Source organism: Sceloporus occidentalis, unplaced genomic scaffold (genome assembly GCF_023333645.1).
Source record: "Sceloporus occidentalis isolate IW3139 unplaced genomic scaffold, rSceOcc1.0.p SCAF_189, whole genome shotgun sequence".
NCBI classification, from domain to species: Eukaryota; Metazoa; Chordata; class Lepidosauria; order Squamata; family Phrynosomatidae; genus Sceloporus; species Sceloporus occidentalis.
This window is the reverse complement of record NW_028317169.1, coordinates 255534-266207: the sequence shown is the minus strand read 5'-3', so window position 1 is coordinate 266207 and position 10674 is coordinate 255534.

The following is a 10674-nucleotide window of genomic DNA, read 5'->3' as shown; positions in this document are numbered from 1 at the left end:
TACAGAAACGATAATCCAAAAACAAGGTCAGGTCACACGCAATGGTCGAGGCAGGCAGCAAGGAACGTAGGTCAAAAATCAGAAGGAAGGATCTGGTACACTAGTAGGATCAATCAGGACCGCTTAGGTACAGAGGCAGTAATAGCTTGATACTTGAGCAATGATCTCTCAGTGGAAGGGGCTTTTATAATTTGAATTTGGCGCCAAAATGACGTCATACTAAGAGACGCGTTGCCATGGCAACGCGTACACAACTCCTACGTTGCCGGCGTCTATCAGCAGTAGCAGGGAGTGGACGCGTCTCCATAGCAACCTGGGACCGCGTCCTCCTCCCTGCTGCTCTCTGCCGGCAGTGGAGGGGGCGTGCCTGCACGCAGCCTCTGCTCGTGTCTGTGTCAGCGAGCAGAGGCTGAGAGGAAACCCGACGCCGAGACCTGCCGACGCTGGAACCGGGGAGAGGGTGAGTTGATTTATGACACTATCAAACTACCACCCCATCTCTCTTCTTTCACTTGCCTCCAAACTTCTTGAATAGCTTGTATATCCAACTGACTAACTTTATTCATTCAAACTCTTTACTTGACCATCTTCAATCTGGATCCCTTTCTCGACATTCTATTGAGATCACTCTTACTAAAGTGGCCAATGATTTACCCACTGATAAATTCTTCTTCCCCTTTTGACACTGTGGACAACCCTCATCTTCTTCAAACAATTCACAATCTTGGTGTCTGTGATGCTATTCCTTCCTGGTTCTCTGATTGCATTTTTGGGCCCTCCATTTCCAGTAACTAATATTCTGTGCTTACACTCTCAATTGACATAACCCAAGGTTCAGCTCTAAAAACCATTTCTTCTTTGAGGATGTCACTGATTGTCTCATCTCTAATTGGATGTCTGCAGGATTCTTAAATCTGTCTTTTTAAAATCTTCATGTCTTCCGTGCAACGATAATTTTCCCTTTATAGTCTCCCTCAATGTCAGTGGTGCAGCGATGATGTCTTTGACCTCTCATTCACCCATCGCATCCAATCTCTTTCCAAAACATGTTGCCTACATCTTAGAACAATGTTTTTGATGCTTCCTAACACATAATGCAACTAGAGCTCTTATCTATATACTCATTATATGATGTCTCTTGATTAGTGTAATTCAGCATATCTGGTCTCACTCATACAGGGCTAGCCTTATGGGTGTGCGACCTGTGCGACAGAGCACAACACCCCAGGGGCCGCCTTCCAGGGGTAGAAGTGCAGATGGTTGCCAGCCCTTCCCTGGTGCCTCCTCTGGAACTGGCTGGGAGAGAAATATCTCCCCTCACCAGAGCTTTCTCTGCAGGGGCAGGAAAGCAGTCAGACACAAGTATCCACCACCCTGTCACCCCCGTAAGAGGTGGACCAGATTACCCCCGCTGGAGGAGCAGAGCCAATTGACCTAAAATAAGGAGAGCGTGAGGTCTGTTCATACATACTGTCACTGTCCCGGCTCCGGACGCCGCCGGGAGTGTCTCCATCCCGGCTCCGGACGCCGCCGGGAGGAGTTCTGGCAGCGTTTCCCGTACGCCAGCCGTTCGGGACGGCGGGCGGTCCTCCGCTCGCGGCACTAGTAGCGGGCGAAGGGTTGTCCACAGGTCCCGGGAAAACATCTCCCCGGACAGTGGACGACCCTCCGCCCGAGGTATTGGGAGGATTCGGCCCCGGGAACAGTAGTTCCCGGAGCCTGTGTACTTACCCGTCCTCCGGTCGTCGGTCCGCCTCCCGGGCACGCTGCACGTTGCAGGAGGAATGATGGACGGCTGGGGGGCGTGGTTTTGGTTCTGGTCCGGGAGGGGCTTGTGGAATGGCGCCAGTTTTAAAAGCCGGCTGTGCCTTTCACAAGCACCCTGTTGTGGTCTTCAGTTTGTGTATCTAGCTCGTGCATCTTGTTTCCTGTTTTTGACCTTCGGCTTGCCTGACTCTCCCTTGCTCCACGATTCGGTACCTTTGCTTGAGATCTCTGGTTTTGACCCCTGGCTCGTCTGACTATCCTGCTCCGTGTATCAGACCCCTGGCTCGTCCGACTATCCTGCTCCGTGTATCAGACCCCTGGCTCGTCCGACTATCCGCTCCGTGTATCAGACCCCTGGCTCGTCCGACTATCCTGCTCCATGTATCAGACCCCTGGCTCGTCCGACTATCCGCTCCGTGTATCCGACCCCTGGCTCGTCCGACTATCCGCTCCGTGTATCAGACCCTTGGCTCGTCTGACTATCCTGCTCCGTGTATCCGACCCCTGGCTCTGCTGACTACCCGCATTGTGCTCCTCTCTCGTGCTGTGCCTTGCCGCGGCTGCTGCCGCTCAGAACCTATCTCCAGCTGGTGGGAGGTTGTCCACTGTTGGGATCGTCTAAGTCCTGGACTGCTGCTGCCGGGAATTCCCCTCTCAGTAGCGGTAGTTTGGGCAGAAGAACTTCTGCGGGGACGACCTTCCTTAATAGTCCAGCTAAACAGTGACACATACCTCTGTTTCACTGCTCCCTTTCAGTGCGTGACGGCTATTGATGTTGAACACCGGAATATGATGACGCTGCACATACTCCCACTACAAGACTTCAGAAAGCTAAGAGATAGCGAGATTGATAGTTTGGAATAGATAGTAAAAAAATAGAGAGGTCAAGAGAAAGATATAGGGGTAGATAATAAGAACGATGAGAGATGGGGACACAGCGAAAGTAGAGAGATAGTGATTAAAAGGGGGGGAGATAGAGAAGCAAGAGAGGTAAAGAGAAATTGGAAAGGGGAGATAAAGAAAATAGAAAAGGTAATGAGAATTGGGGAGATAATGACAAAGGGGAGAGATAAGGAGAAAAAGGGAGAGATAAATAAAAAGAGGAAAGATTAGATGAAGAGAAAGGGGAGTGATAAAAAAGGAAATGTAAGGAGAAAAGGGAGAGATAAAGAAAAGGGGAAGAGTGATAAAGAGAAAGAGGAGGGGATTTAAACAGCGAGGGTAGGATAGGGGAAATGATGAAGTAAAGAGAAAGAACAGGAAAGATAATGAGAAGGAGGTCAAAGAAAAGAGGGGGTGATAAAAAGAAAGGGTAGAAGTAGGAAGAAAATGAGAGATGGAGAAAGGGTAGGAATAGGGGGGAAAGATAGAGAGAAAAAAAGGGGAGCATTCAATAGAAAGGTAAGAGTGACAGAGGAGAAGAGATAAAGAGAAAGGGCGAGGAGATAAATCGAACAAAGATAAAAAGAAAGGGGAGAGGTAGAAAAAAAGAGATAAAGAAGAAAGAGAAATAATGAGAAGGGGGATGAAATAGAAGGGATAGATAAAGTGAAAGTATAGCTGTATAAAGAAAAGGGAAATATAATAGGTTAATATAATAGATTATAAAAAGAGAGATAAAGAGAAAGGGGAGAGATAAAGAGAAATAATTAGGGGAAGGGGAGAGATTTACAGAAAGGGCAGAGGTAACAAGAAAGGGGAGAGATAATGAAGTATGTTTGTGTTTAAAGTGTTTGATTGCCCTTAGACATACTTGCATACAAACATACAAATATGTGGATGGAATCTGGGTGCCGGGAAAGCCCTTTGGATGCAATCTCTGTGCTGGGCAAGTCAAGTTGATGTAATCTGGATGCAGGGCAAGTCCTATGTGTGCAATCTGGGTGCAGGGAAAGTCCTATGTGTGCAGTATAGATGCCAGGGTTGGCCTTTGGGGTGTGCAACCTGTAAACTATGCCTGAAATTTAGGCTTTACATGGATTATTTATTTGATCTATACCTCCAATGCTAAATTTGCAGGTAATTGTTCAGTAGATCTATGCCTGCAAGGTTGGGTTTATGTGGAATGCTGTGTTTCCTTGTGTCTATTTGATCTGTACCTGAACTACATGGTGCAACTACTGAACTACTACTGAACTACATGGTGCAGAAAAGAGGGATAAGGCACAGTGAAGGAGGGGACAAATGGACTCTCTTACTCTTAAATCAATTTGTACATACTGTATGTCTTGTTATTTATTTCACCATCTTTTAAATTATAAACTATAAACTTTTTGTCTGTAAACTCCAGACTGTTGTATGATGTAATGCTTGTTACATCCTGTTTAGCCATTATCCTGTTGCTGAATATAATGATGCCATAGAAATAATTAATAATTAAACAAACAATATCCCAGGATTCAATTTATAACATTTGGTCCATGTTATTCAAGAGAAGTGGCCTTTAAACCTTTTTGCCTAGGGTCCTGAAAACATACAGCCACCCCTGCATCCTAGGTATGTAATATAATTGGTGACATGTTAAACATGTGCAATTACCCACATCTTAGTCAGGCTCAAAGTATGCTAAAGTTTATTTAGCCTGTAGATAAAGCACATGCACATTGATTAATCTACTAGTTTGTGAAAATGGTTTATAAAGAAAATCACGTTACCATCACCCATGACCTTTTAGATATTTTAATACACTTTTGATCAGTTGCCAGTTTCCATTTTCCATTTTATACATGGCATATCGCTGATGGGTGTGGAATGGGTCAAATGTGTTTGGGGGGATTCTTCAGAATCCCCCCATACATTTGTAAAACAGACAACAAAAAAATGACTATGCAACTGTTGGTTACTTTAAAGTGCATATGATGGCTGTAGTGTCCCATTTAACAGCCCATCAGAAGGATCCTGCTCATTCAGAATTTTTAATGTTTAGTGTACCCACATAATCTCTATATTGTGTTTTCAAGGATATATGTTTTCAAGGATACTGTATATGTTGCCCACAATTTGGTATTAGTAATGCTAAAAATAGAGAACTATTGAGAGAACGTTTGCAAATTTCTCAAGTCAGCCGCACTGATAAAAAATCCCTGACTTATGTTGAGCAACATTCCCCGATTAGACTGGTTTTATGCATGTGACAGTTGAGTGTTCCCTTTAAATTAATATTTTTCAACTTGCAAAAGCATAGGGGGTAATGTGCAGAATCAAGGATAATGCCCTACCACTCTGGACCTGCAGCTTCTCTTAAAGGTAGGTTTTTATTCCCCTTTAGCTAAATGCATATCAAGGTATGTACAAAGCACTTTAATGTTTCTTATTGCTAGGGCTGCATGGGTCAATGGTGGTGAACTTTCCACTCTTGTAAAGAGTGGCAGCATCACAGAGAACCTTCATTTTAAAAGGTTGGTGTGTTGAAAAACAGCATACTCTAAGTTAAAACCTCCACAAAAAGAAACGCATGCAGGACAATCGAACATTGCACGAGTAAGATAATACTGCTTTATTATAGCATAGTGCTGACTGATTATTCCCGGGTCCTAATACAGAAACATTCTTATAATGCACAGCTATTTAAATACATAGAAACATTTTAGCTTAGCGACAGATATGTTGGAACTTAATATATACACTATATTAATAGCTAGCTCATGTCTACCGGGATATTTGTTTTGCGTCTTTATTTTGTTGTCACTTAGACAGTTGTCATTCGGCGGCCTGACAATTAATAGATATTAGAATATGATCACTTTGATGATTGAACTGTAGAATTTAAGTGCTCATTTTAAAAAGCCTATAGGGTAAATAATTAGTAGGATCCCAGTTCACTTAAGAACCCTTGCATGGTGTGAATGGTAAACACCACCAACAATTATAAGAGGTAGATTATAGTCCAGGGGCCCTCTGTGGGGTACTTAAGTTTCCCAACACCAAACTCTTCAAACCATAGACTTTGTTTTGCACAGGGGGACAGTCATGCTGGAACAGGAAAGGGTCTTCCCCAAACTGGTACCACAGTTTAAAATGTATCTGTATGTATAATCTAGCATTAACATTAGCCTTCACTGGAACTATGGGGCCTAGCCCAAACCATGAAAACAGCCCCATATCATTATCCCTCTTCCACCAAACTTTCCAGTAGGCACCATACTTTTTCGGTAGGTAGTGTTCTCCTGGCATTCACCAAACACAGATTTGTACATCAGACTTCCAGCTAGTTACGCGTGATTCATCATTCCAGAAAGCACATTTGCACTGCTCTAGAGTCCAGTGGTGATGTGCTTTACACCACTCCAGTTGACGCTTAACATTGAATGGTGATCTTCTGCTTGCATGCAGCTCCTCAGCCATGGAAACCCATTTCATGAAGCTCCCAACACACAGTGTGTGTAAATATATCGCTTCCAGAGGAAGTTTGGAACTCTGTAGTGTTTCCACTGCTCCAGAGTGCAGTGGTGATTTTGCTTTACAACACTCCAGCCGAGCCTTGGCATTGTGCATGGTGATCTTTGGCTTGTGCAGCTGCTTGGTCATGGATACCCATTTCATAAAGTTCTCAATGCACAATGCTTGTGTTGATGTTGCTTATAGAGGGCTTATAGAGCAGCCCTGCTCTAAATGTGCATGGTCTACCACTTTGTGGCTGATGTCATGCAACAGAGACCTGCTACCAGCAGCCAAATAGCAGCTATCCAGAGCGAGGTCTCTGTGCACCCCACATAGCGAACAGCCGTCTTCTGCCGCCTGTGCAACCAGGAACTGCTATACTGAGGCACCCTAGTGTGATCCTGGTCTACGTATCTGGCGAATCTGTTTTGACTCCTGGCCTGTTTGACTACTTTCTGCCTTGCGATTTTGTACCTAACCTGCTGTTAAAGAAAGTAATATATTTTTCCATTATTATGACTTATTAACATACCTAGTGCCACACCATAATACACTACCAAATATAGGTTTAAGCAGGGCTTTATTGGTACTTTTTAATACCGTAATACCCAGTTATGCTTATAGCTGCCAGTTCAAAATGAGTAAATGTTTCAGAACAGCTCGTGACCAGCCGTTGCATCATTTGCTATTTGTGTCGACCAGCATGTATCAGACAGTGATAGGCAAATTCCATCTGCAGTCTGCACCACTTCATTCATGTGAAATATTGCCCCAGCGCTTAACAACTCTTTATTGTTTGAGGACGAATTCATGTGAAAACATCCTGCCATCTGATATGTAAAACAACTCTGACACTTTAGAATGACGTTTGCCTTCTAGCAGCAAGTCTATCAACTCAATAGCTGTCATGTAACCAAAACAGTAAGTGAAAGTAAAGCCTTAGGAAGAAATCGGTACTATTTGTATAGTTTAATAATAAACCACGAAACGACAGAAAATGTTAATGTTACAGGGCAAACCAGTCATGTTTTCATTAAAAAGCTGTCTGTACTTTCTTTCTTTAGTTTTAAAATTCTTGGATATATTAGTGTCAGGAACCAATATTTCGCTGCCTGAACCATGGCTTTTTTAATACCTGTGGTGTTTACATCTGCAACCACTAGTGGCCACCCTCCACCCTCTGGAGCACTCAGAACTCAGGTGTGCCTTGTTACCTGGGTTGAGCACTAGTCTACATCCAGCTGGGCCTTATTACCTGGATTACCCTGCCTTTATGAACCTGCCCTGCCCTTTAGTCAGGGCCTTTGTATTGAAGTCTATGGACCTTCCTGCTGTGGCTCTGCACCTGTACTGTTCCTGGGTCCCTGCTATTGTGTCCTTCCAAGTGGACTCCCTGCTATTGTGTCCTTCCAAGTGGACTCCCTGCTATTGTGTCCTTCCAAGTGGACTCCCTGCTATTGTGTCCTTCCAAGTGGACTCCCTGCTATTGTGTCCTTCCAAGTGGACTCCCTGCTATTGTGTCCTTCCAAGTGGACTCCCTGCTTTGTGTCCTTCCAAGCGGGCTGTGTGCCTTTCGTACCCTTCCAAGCGGGCTGTGTGCCTTTCGTACCCTTCCAAGCGGGCTGTGTGCCTTTCGTACCCTTCCAAGCGGGCTGTGTGCCTTTCGTACCCTTCCAAGCGGGCTGTGTGCCTTTCGTACCCTTCCAAGCGGGCTGTGTGCCTTTCGTACCCTTCCAAGCGGGCTGTGTGCCTTTCGTACCCTTCCAAGCGGGCTGTGTGCCTTTCGTACCCTTCCAAGCGGGCTGTGTGCCTTTCGTGCCCTTCCAAGCGGGCTCTCTGTCTGTCGTGCCCTTCCAAGCGGGCTCTCTGTCTGTCGTGCCCTTCCAAGCGGGCTGTGTGCCTTTCGTGCCCTTCCAAGCGGGCTCTCTGTCTGTTGCGCCCTTCCAAGCGGGCTCTCTGTCTGTTGCGCCCTTCCAAGCGGGCTCCCTGCCAAAAGACTTATTACCTGTATTTTATTTTGCCATACGTCCGGTTACTTGCTTAGACTATATTACCCTTATTTGCTGGCCCTGTTATATACATGAAATACACTGCATTACCTGGATTTCTGTTTGTGGTGTCTTTGTTTGCATAATCATGCACCGTGGGTTACATACTGAACCCCAAGTATCCCCTGCGTATGGGCTCCTACCCGACCTGATCACCCGAGTCCTGACAGAATACAAAGGCCATTACAAGGAGTCAGCGGGGTTACTTTCAGTCATCAAAATGATAGGAGAATGCTTGCTTGAACTGTGCAAATCATTAATGCAAATCTGGGACTCCAACTCCAATCACTCTCATAAAGACCATTCACCTACACCTGCTACATCACCTGAGAAATCCAACAAGCCTGTTACCAGTGTTAAAAAGGAATCTCCTAGGAAATCTAGGAAACGTGAACCCCTTACCACAACCGAATTACAACAAAGGCGTGATGAGGAATCTTGCTTTTACTGTGGCAAAAAGGGACACTGGATCACCCAATGTCCTCTGAAACCTCCTAAACCCTCTGTACCGATTGAGCAGTCTACGTCACAACCACAGAGCTCTGCTAAAAGGGGAAGTAGCTTTATTCCCCAGGATAGTGAACCCATGGAGTATATACCAACCCTGGTGATTCCTGGTGCTTCTCAAACTCCGGTGGATGTCCAGCTGAAGCCTGATGATTGTTCTGTGATGGAATGCAGCGTCTGTGATCCTACAGTCTGTGGCAGTGTGGGTTGCTCCCATATGGATGAACTTCCTATTGCTTTCTGTTCAGCTGTGATTGCAACTCCTATCACTGCTACCTCAGCAAAGTGTGATACACCAGAGACTACCATAGCCCCTAGTATCACCTCTGGACTGATAGCAAAGATACATGACCCTATTCCATCTCTGAGGAAGAAGGGGCCTTCCATCAGTGCTTCCCATACCAAGCCTGCTTCTCCCGTTTTGACCCAGTGCAGTTCTGGTACTACCCCCCTGCTCCCAGTAGTGCCCTGGGTACAGGGCAGCTATGTGACCCCTGGTACATGGAAAGAGAAAGCACTGAATCATACCTTCTCATCAACTTCTTCAGCATCCAGTCCTAATTTGACCTACGATTGCACCACAGATAACCTTTCCTTTGATTGTGTTATTACCTCTAATGGCAATATAATCAGAAAGGAAGACCTGGAGATCTGTGAACAAGCTTTACCGAAAAAGAAGAAGAAGAAGAAGAAGAAATCACGTTAAGTACACCCTTCTGCTCAGTTTATTAAAGGTGTACAGATTTTGTTCAGTCTGTTCGCGTTCAGTGACCGCTCCTTGGGGAGGGGGTACTGTCAGGAACCAATATTTCGCTGCCTGAACCATGGCTTTTTTAATACCTGTGGTGTTTACATCTGCAACCACTAGTGGCCACCCTCCACCCTCTGGAGCACTCAGAACTCAGGTGTGCCTTGTTACCTGGGTTGAGCACTAGTCTACATCCAGCTGGGCCTTATTACCTGGATTACCCTGCCTTTATGAACCTGCCCTGCCCTTTAGTCAGGGCCTTTGTATTGAAGTCTATGGACCTTCCTGCTGTGGCTCTGCACCTGTACTGTTCCTGGGTCCCTGCTATTGTGTCCTTCCAAGTGGACTCCCTGCTATTGTGTCCTTCCAAGTGGACTCCCTGCTATTGTGTCCTTCCAAGTGGACTCCCTGCTATTGTGTCCTTCCAAGTGGACTCCCTGCTATTGTGTCCTTCCAAGTGGACTCCCTGCTTTGTGTCCTTCCAAGCGGGCTGTGTGCCTTTCGTACCCTTCCAAGCGGGCTGTGTGCCTTTCGTACCCTTCCAAGCGGGCTGTGTGCCTTTCGTACCCTTCCAAGCGGGCTGTGTGCCTTTCGTACCCTTCCAAGCGGGCTGTGTGCCTTTCGTACCCTTCCAAGCGGGCTGTGTGCCTTTCGTGCCCTTCCAAGCGGGCTCTCTGTCTGTCGTGCCCTTCCAAGCGGGCTCTCTGTCTGTCGTGCCCTTCCAAGCGGGCTGTGTGCCTTTCGTGCCCTTCCAAGCGGGCTCTCTGTCTGTTGCGCCCTTCCAAGCGGGCTCTCTGTCTGTTGCGCCCTTCCAAGCGGGCTCCCTGCCAAAAGACTTATTACCTGTATTTTATTTTGCCATACGTCCGGTTACTTGCTTAGACTATATTACCCTTATTTGCTGGCCCTGTTATATACATGAAATACACTGCATTACCTGGATTTCTGTTTGTGGTGTCTTTGTTTGCATAATCATGCACCGTGGGTTACATACTGAACCCCAAGTATCCCCTGCGTATGGGCTCCTACCCGACCTGATCACCCGAGTCCTGACAATTAGCATACCTGGGAACTTCTCGGCTCTGGCTACCCGGAGCCCTCCCTTGCGGGACGCGGCCAGGACTGCACACTGATGTCAGCGGGCGGTCCCGCTAACGTATGTGGGCGGCCCCGCTAACGTATGTGGGCGGTCCCGCTAACGTATGTGGGCGGTCCCGCTAACGT